Source organism: Schistocerca nitens, chromosome 11 (assembly GCF_023898315.1).
Source record: "Schistocerca nitens isolate TAMUIC-IGC-003100 chromosome 11, iqSchNite1.1, whole genome shotgun sequence".
NCBI lineage: Eukaryota > Metazoa > Arthropoda > Insecta > Orthoptera > Acrididae > Schistocerca > Schistocerca nitens.
Window position 1 is genome coordinate 152,722,435 of NC_064624.1, and position 7,140 is coordinate 152,729,574.

The window sequence follows — 7,140 nt, forward strand, 5'->3', positions numbered from 1 at the left end:
TTGGGACTAGGTTTTGCTTTGTCACGAACTGCGATAAGGAATGGTATTCTGACCACGAAGTGAAGCATTTTATCTTGACCCTGTATACGAGGCGTGGCTAGAAAAAAACCGGACTAGTACTGGTGAAACAATAAAACGAATCCAATAAGGCTGAAAGTCGCGTGGCCTGTCACGTGACTCTCGCTCCGCCTACTGCTCGAGTTTCATCTGCCTCCTGCACTCAGTCTGCCCATGGCGTCTGTTTTAAGTAGTTGACGTTTTGTCCGTGCGTCGGAAAATGTCGAGTGTACAGAAAGAACAGCGTGTTAACAGAGCAGATTGTTAAACGGCGAGCTTGTCGAACAAGTTTACCGATTTTTTCAATGTTTGCATCAGTTTTTGCTGACAATGGTCTGCCAGTGCGAGTGTCATCACTGGTGTCTTCGCAGCCATTTTTAAATTGTTTCAACCACTCAAACACTTGTGTTCGCGATAAACAATCATTGCCGTACACTTGTTGTAACATTACAAACGTTTCACTTGCAGATTTTCCTAGTTTTAAACAAAATTTGATGTTAACACGCTGTTCTTTCTGTACACTCGACATTTTCCGACACACAGACAAAACGTCAACTACTTAAAACAGACGCCACGGGCAGACTGAGTGCAGGAGGCAGATGAAACTCGAGCAGTAGGCGGAGCGAGAGTCACGTGACAGGCCACGCGACTTTCAGCCTTATTGCATTCGTTTTATTGTTTCACCAGTACTAGTCCGGTTTTTTTCTAGCCACACCTCGTATGTCCAAGAAGCAGAAATTTACCGGACATACTTAAATGAGCTAAAAACCACACTAAGAAACTGTAAGAAAGTAGTACAGAAGATTAGAAATTGTATGTGGATGGTGATATAAGTAGAGACCTAAAAACCAATTTAAAAAAAATAACCATTGACTCAATTTACTACTACAGGGCCATTCCATGTCAAATGGTCTAAATTAGGAAAAAACTCCCATTTGATTGTCATGGATTTTGCTGAAATTTTATGTAAACGTTTGCACAAATTATTAATGAACACTGATAAAGTTTTACTTTTGTCAATATAATACTTCCAGAGATTAGCCATTTGTTGGACCCCATCTACATTTATATCTACAGCCGCATCAATACTCTGCAAACCACTGTGAGGTTCATGGCTGAGGGTACATTTCATTGTGCCAGTTATTAGGACTTCTTCATGTTCCATTCATGTATGGAGTGCAGGAAGAATGATTGATAGAATGCCTACGTGCGTGCAGTGATTATTCTAATCTTATCCTCGTGCAACTATCGAAAGTGCACCCCTGAGTTTTTGGCAGCTTTAAGATGTGTCATCTCCGGCAATATTTTCTTGAGGAAAAAAAAAAAAACAGAGAGAAAAGGGGGGGTGGGGAAGCATCTTGTACAACTCTTTGCACTGCCTTCAGCAAAACAATAGATTTCTTAAGTAGTTTTCATGTGGATAATTTGAAGCAAAGTGAGACGGTAAAATAGATGCTTGAAAAAAAATATGAAGTGTAGATTTTTATATTTCAAGAAGTAATTCCAGGATAAACTTGAAACTTTGCATGTAATAACTGCTATGATAACTACAGAGTCAAGCTGGTTATAAACTTAAAAATTTAAGTATGCATTACCAAGGCAGTAAACATAATGGTAGCAAAATTGTTCCGTAACAGCAGCAACACACACCGTATATAATTCCTTCAAGTTTTCTACCATTGCCACATTGTGTAAGTTTTAGGGACATTCATAACAGTCTGCTGGACATTTTTCTGAAAGGAGTTGTATTACAGAGAATTCTGATTATGTCTTTTAATTGTGCAATGCTGTTGACTTGCTAGATTAATTTCAGTTGAAAGTATAGCATATTTTGTGTTAACATTGTTTAAAGTTAATGTGAAATGATGAGAATTGGGTAAATGTGGTGCTATGGTTCTTGGTGGCTTTAACCACTGCTGGTTTCTTTTAAGATGAGAAAACCAGCATCCCCATTGCCATAGGTGTGTACAACAGCAGTCATCTGTAGAGTTCTTTACTGCAGGTTCCCAAACCTATAAGGGTTTCTTTGCATGGCATCCAAAGCCTCATGATACATTTTTTCTTGTGACAAAAGGACAAACCTAGAAGAGTTGGCTTTTAGGGTTCTGAGCTTATGGTTTCTTCAAGCTACTTGAATTTTTTATATGTTTCATTTGATTGCTGTAGAATGCCACGAGGAAAACTATACTGCTGGCCAGACTATGTCACTGAGACTGTTGGAATAGCTGCAATAATCACTGTTCTGGAACCCGGCAATTGTCACTTCTTGATGGCCAATAAAGTGAACTTGCTGGACCAAGTTGGTGCATAAAGCTTATTAAAGCATGTTTCTTTTCAACATAAGTCTCACATCTTTTTCTCAAATGCATGCAGCATATTGTCTTATTGTCTTTGCTGCCAGTCTGATGTTGATATATCTGTTTCGCTACTGTCTTTAATTTTCAGCCAGAAGTTGTCAGGCATCATTTGAAAATTTGCTGACCTGAATTGTTGTATCATAAATTGACAAAAATGATGATTTTTATCTAGTTCTTGCTAAAGTATTGTAGGGCGGCAGGTGGAAAATTATTTCTATTGTATTGTTGCCGTTCTCAACACAGGCTCTCTTACTAAAATGTTAGCAACCAGAAAGTGATTAACAAAAACGTGATGCCTTCAATTAAAGTTCACTGTGCCCACTCTGATGGAGAAATCAAGTTATTGATCATTGAAGTTCATTACTGTGAGGATTTAGGATGATGTCTGGGATTCATAGAAAGTGCAGTTTACTATAACAATTTTCACTATATTCTGAAAACAATAAAGCATAAAGTTTCAAATTAATATTTAACCAAGCCATGCTACTATCAGCTATTGTACTATCAGAGCTGTTCAGAGTCTGTTGTGCGGATCCTATTATCCCTAGATAACGAAACTGTTCAATAACCGTTATCGATGTAAATGTTCAGAGTGAATGCTCGCCAAAATTTGATGTTAATTGTTTTGCTATTTAGGGAGTAAAATAACTGATGATGGTCGAAGTAGAGAGGATATAAAATGTAGACTGGCAATGGCAAGGAAATCGTTTCTGAAGAAGAGAAATTTGTTAACATCGAGTATAGATTTAAGTGTCAGGAAGTCGTTTCTGAAAGTATTTGTATGGAGTGTAGCCATGTATGAAAGTGGAACATGGACGATAAATAGTTTGGACAGGAAGAGAATAGAAGCTTTCGAAATGTGGTGCTACAGAAGAATGCTGAAGATAAGGTGGGTAGATCACGTAACTAATGAGGATGTATTGAATAGGATTGGGGAGAAGAGAAGTTTGTGGCACAACTTGACTAGAAGAAGGGATCGGTTGGTAGGACATGTTTTGAGGCATCAAGGGATCACAAATTTAGCATTGGAGGGCAGTGTGGAGGGTAAAAATCGTAGAGGGAGACCAAGAGATGAATACACTAAGCAGATTCAGAAGGATGTAGGTTGCAGTAGGTACTGGGAGATGAAGAAGCTTGCACAGGATAGAGTAGCATGGAGAGCTGCATCAAACCAGTCTCAGGACTGAAGACCACAACAACAACAACAACAACTCATCAAACGCCACGTTAGTAATGATAGAAGGTCTGTCCTGTGGCGACACGTGAAAATACGACATACACAAACTTAGAATAAATCACTGGAATCGTTCCGAATTAACACTTTATCCCAATGCGAACTCATTGTTACGTGTATACCAAGTTACGTAATACGGCATCCAGGGCTATACCTTGCAACCACACAAACGCGACGCGGCTTCCGACACGGAGTGCCTGCTGATACGAATCTAGAAGAGAACTGGGGCCTGACTCAAGCTCGCACGCTCTTATTTATATAGCCGCGCTGCGGACCGCCGATGGCGCAGCCGACAACATTTGCCTTCATAACTAGATGCTCAGGCTAGTAAAGCACCACTTCAAGATACTAAATAATTAATTGCTTCATTCGCTGAAGGCCAATGAAGCTCTCAATTTAATTGTGCAATCAGCACACAGGTAAGTATCTATAATAAAATTCTGATGTGGCTAGGTTAAATACTTTTGGCGAGAGAATTATTTTAGTTGCACTGCATGAAATAGGTGAGCTCTGAACTTGCCCTTTGGAGAGACGCTACAGCTATAGTTTTATAGCTACCTTTTGGAAACTTCTCACACCTTTGTTATTATAGCGTATCTCCATTCTACCTAAATCTAAACATCCTAGCTTTATCTAATCACTTACTTAATCTATCTTGCTTTCATACTCTTACGACACAAAAACAGAAAATCATGAATTTCAACCAAAATATTACTTTGTGAGATTCAGCATGCTATTTCCATTAAATGACAATGAAAAAGGAATCCGAATATAAATTTTGAAGTTTCTAGCTCCTTCCTGTTGCGCTGATGATTTTTATGTAAAACGTCCAAATTTCGAAAGCTGTTAAAGTTACTAAACTGAAACTTAACACATTATTATTTTAGCATCGCTCCTGACACGCTATTAACTTTTCAGATTATTTACTTTACTTTTAAGGTATTGTGCAACATTCATGACTTCATAACTAGTTACTGGGACGTCGTAGCTAGCTACGGTGGACTAGGCTGGCACACAGTGGAAAGCATACGAATTCTATATGGCGTGAGTAGGCTGCTTCCCTACAGTATGCCTATCTTAAAACCACTCTTCTTGTAACCCTTTATTTCTAACATTTTTTTCTTTGCTGATGAAAGCAAATTTAGTGCCATTAATGATTTCAATGCAGAAGCGAAACAGATCGTACCTCCAGCCAGGACGGTGTGTGGTAGGTATTTAGAAAAAGAGTAGAGGATGAGAAATGTCTGAGAGACTTCTACTGAGGAGGAGGATGTTTTAATAAGCTGTATGCACCCACATGGCCCAGCAAACAAATGCTGGGTTCAAGAACAGCACATTATTTCAATCACTCCAGCGCCCTCATGACATTCTACAGCACTTTAATGAAACCTACAAAACAAGTTCGAGAAGCCTGAAGGAAACATAAGCTTAGGATTCTAAAAATGACACCTTCTAGGCTTGTCCTCTGACACTTAAAGAAATGTCCCTTGATGTTTGGGGTGCTGTGTAAAGCAACACTTCCCAGGCTTGTGAAACCATGGTAGAGAAAGGCACCAATGGCTGCTCTTGTGCAGCTATCGGGTGTGACTTGTGTGACAATGGGGATGCTGGTTTTGTCACTTCAAAAGAAACCAGCAATGGTTAAGCCACCGTGGACCGTGGCTACATATTTACACAATTTTTCATCAGTTCACAAAAAACTGCAAACTATGCAAAAACAAAATATGCTGTACTTCAAACTAGAATTAAACTGACATGTCAATAGCATTGCACAATATAAAGACAAGCTCAAAATTCCCTGCAAGATGAATCCTTCCCAAAAAATGTTAGGCAGATTGCTATGAACTTCACCAAAATTTACATGTGACAATGGTGTGAAACTTGACGGCAATATATACGAGGTGTGGCTAGAAAAAAACCGGACTAGTACTGGTGAAACAATAAAATGAATGCAATAAGGCTGAAAGTCGCGTGGCCTGTCACGTGACTCTCGCTCCGCCTACTGCTCGAGTTTCATCTGCCTCCTGCACTCAGTCTGCCCGTGGCGTCTGTTTTAAGTAGTTGACGTTTTGTCTGTGCGTCGGAAAATGTTGAGTGTACAGAAAGAACAGCGTGTTAACATCAAATTTTGTTTCAAACTAGGAAAATCTGCAAGTGAAGCGTTTGTAATGTTACAACAAGTGTACAGCGTTGATTGCTTATCGCGAACACAAGTGTTTGAGTGGTTTAAACGATTTAAAGATGGCCGCGAAGACACCAGTGATGACACTCGCACTGGCAGACCATTGTCAGCAAAAACTGATGCAAACATTGAAAAAATCGGTAAACTTGTTCGACAAGATCACCGTTTAACAATCAGAGCAGTGTCTGAGTTAACAGGAGTTTCCAGGATGTCAGAACAAATCATTCTTCAGCGTTCCTTCTGTTCAATTGTGAGACACTTTGGAACCATTTTTGAACACACTTTGTTCATGTTGAAACTTTCATGAAGAATCTGCCTAACACTTTCCTTGTCAACTCCTGTTAACTCAGACACTGCTCTGATTGTTAAACGGCGATCTTGTCGAACAAGTTTACCGATTTTTTCAATGTTTGCATCAGTTTTTGCTGACAATGGACAATGGTCTTCCAGTGCGAGTGTCATCACTGGTGTCTTCGCGACCATTTTTAATTCGTTTAAACCACTCAAACACTTGTGTTCGCGATAAACAATCATCGCTGTACACTTGTTGTAACATTACAAATGCTTCACTTGCAGATTTTCCTAGTTTGAAACAAAATTTGATGTTAACACGCTGTTCTTTCTGTACACTCAACATTTTCCGACGCACAGACAAAACGTCAACTACTTAAAACAGACGCCACGGGCAGACTGAGTGCAGGAGGCAGATGAAACTCGAGCAGTAGGCGGAGCGAGAGTCACGTGACAGGCCACGCGACTTTCAGCCTTATTGCATTCGTTTTATTGTTTCACCAGTACTAGTCCGGTTTTTTACTAGCCACACCTCGTATGTTATGTGTTGCAGCTGTTATGTAATAATTTTACTACCATGACGTGCTCCATGGCAACACACTGTTAAATTTTGAAGTTTGTAACCAAGCGATGGAAACTCCAGGTGTGAATATAAAAAATATAGGAAAAGACACATTGCTACTTACCATTAAGAAGGCACATTAAGTTGCAGCAGGCATAATTAAGACACTTACATAAATCTTTTTACCACAGCCTTCACCAGCAAAAGAGAAACTCATATCATTCATACACACAAGCAAGCACACCTCATGCACACGACGGCCAACTCCAGCATCTTGTGCTCAAATTTATAACCAGTTTGATTCCAAAGTTATAATAGAAAAACAGGCTGAAGTTTGAAATTTGGCAACATGAGCCACCAACAATCTTTTCACCACCTCCCATTTCCCCCCCCCCCCCTCTGCCACCTCCGGTCACCTCTAACCCCCATCCCCCTCCCACAAGGTGTTCTTGCTTGA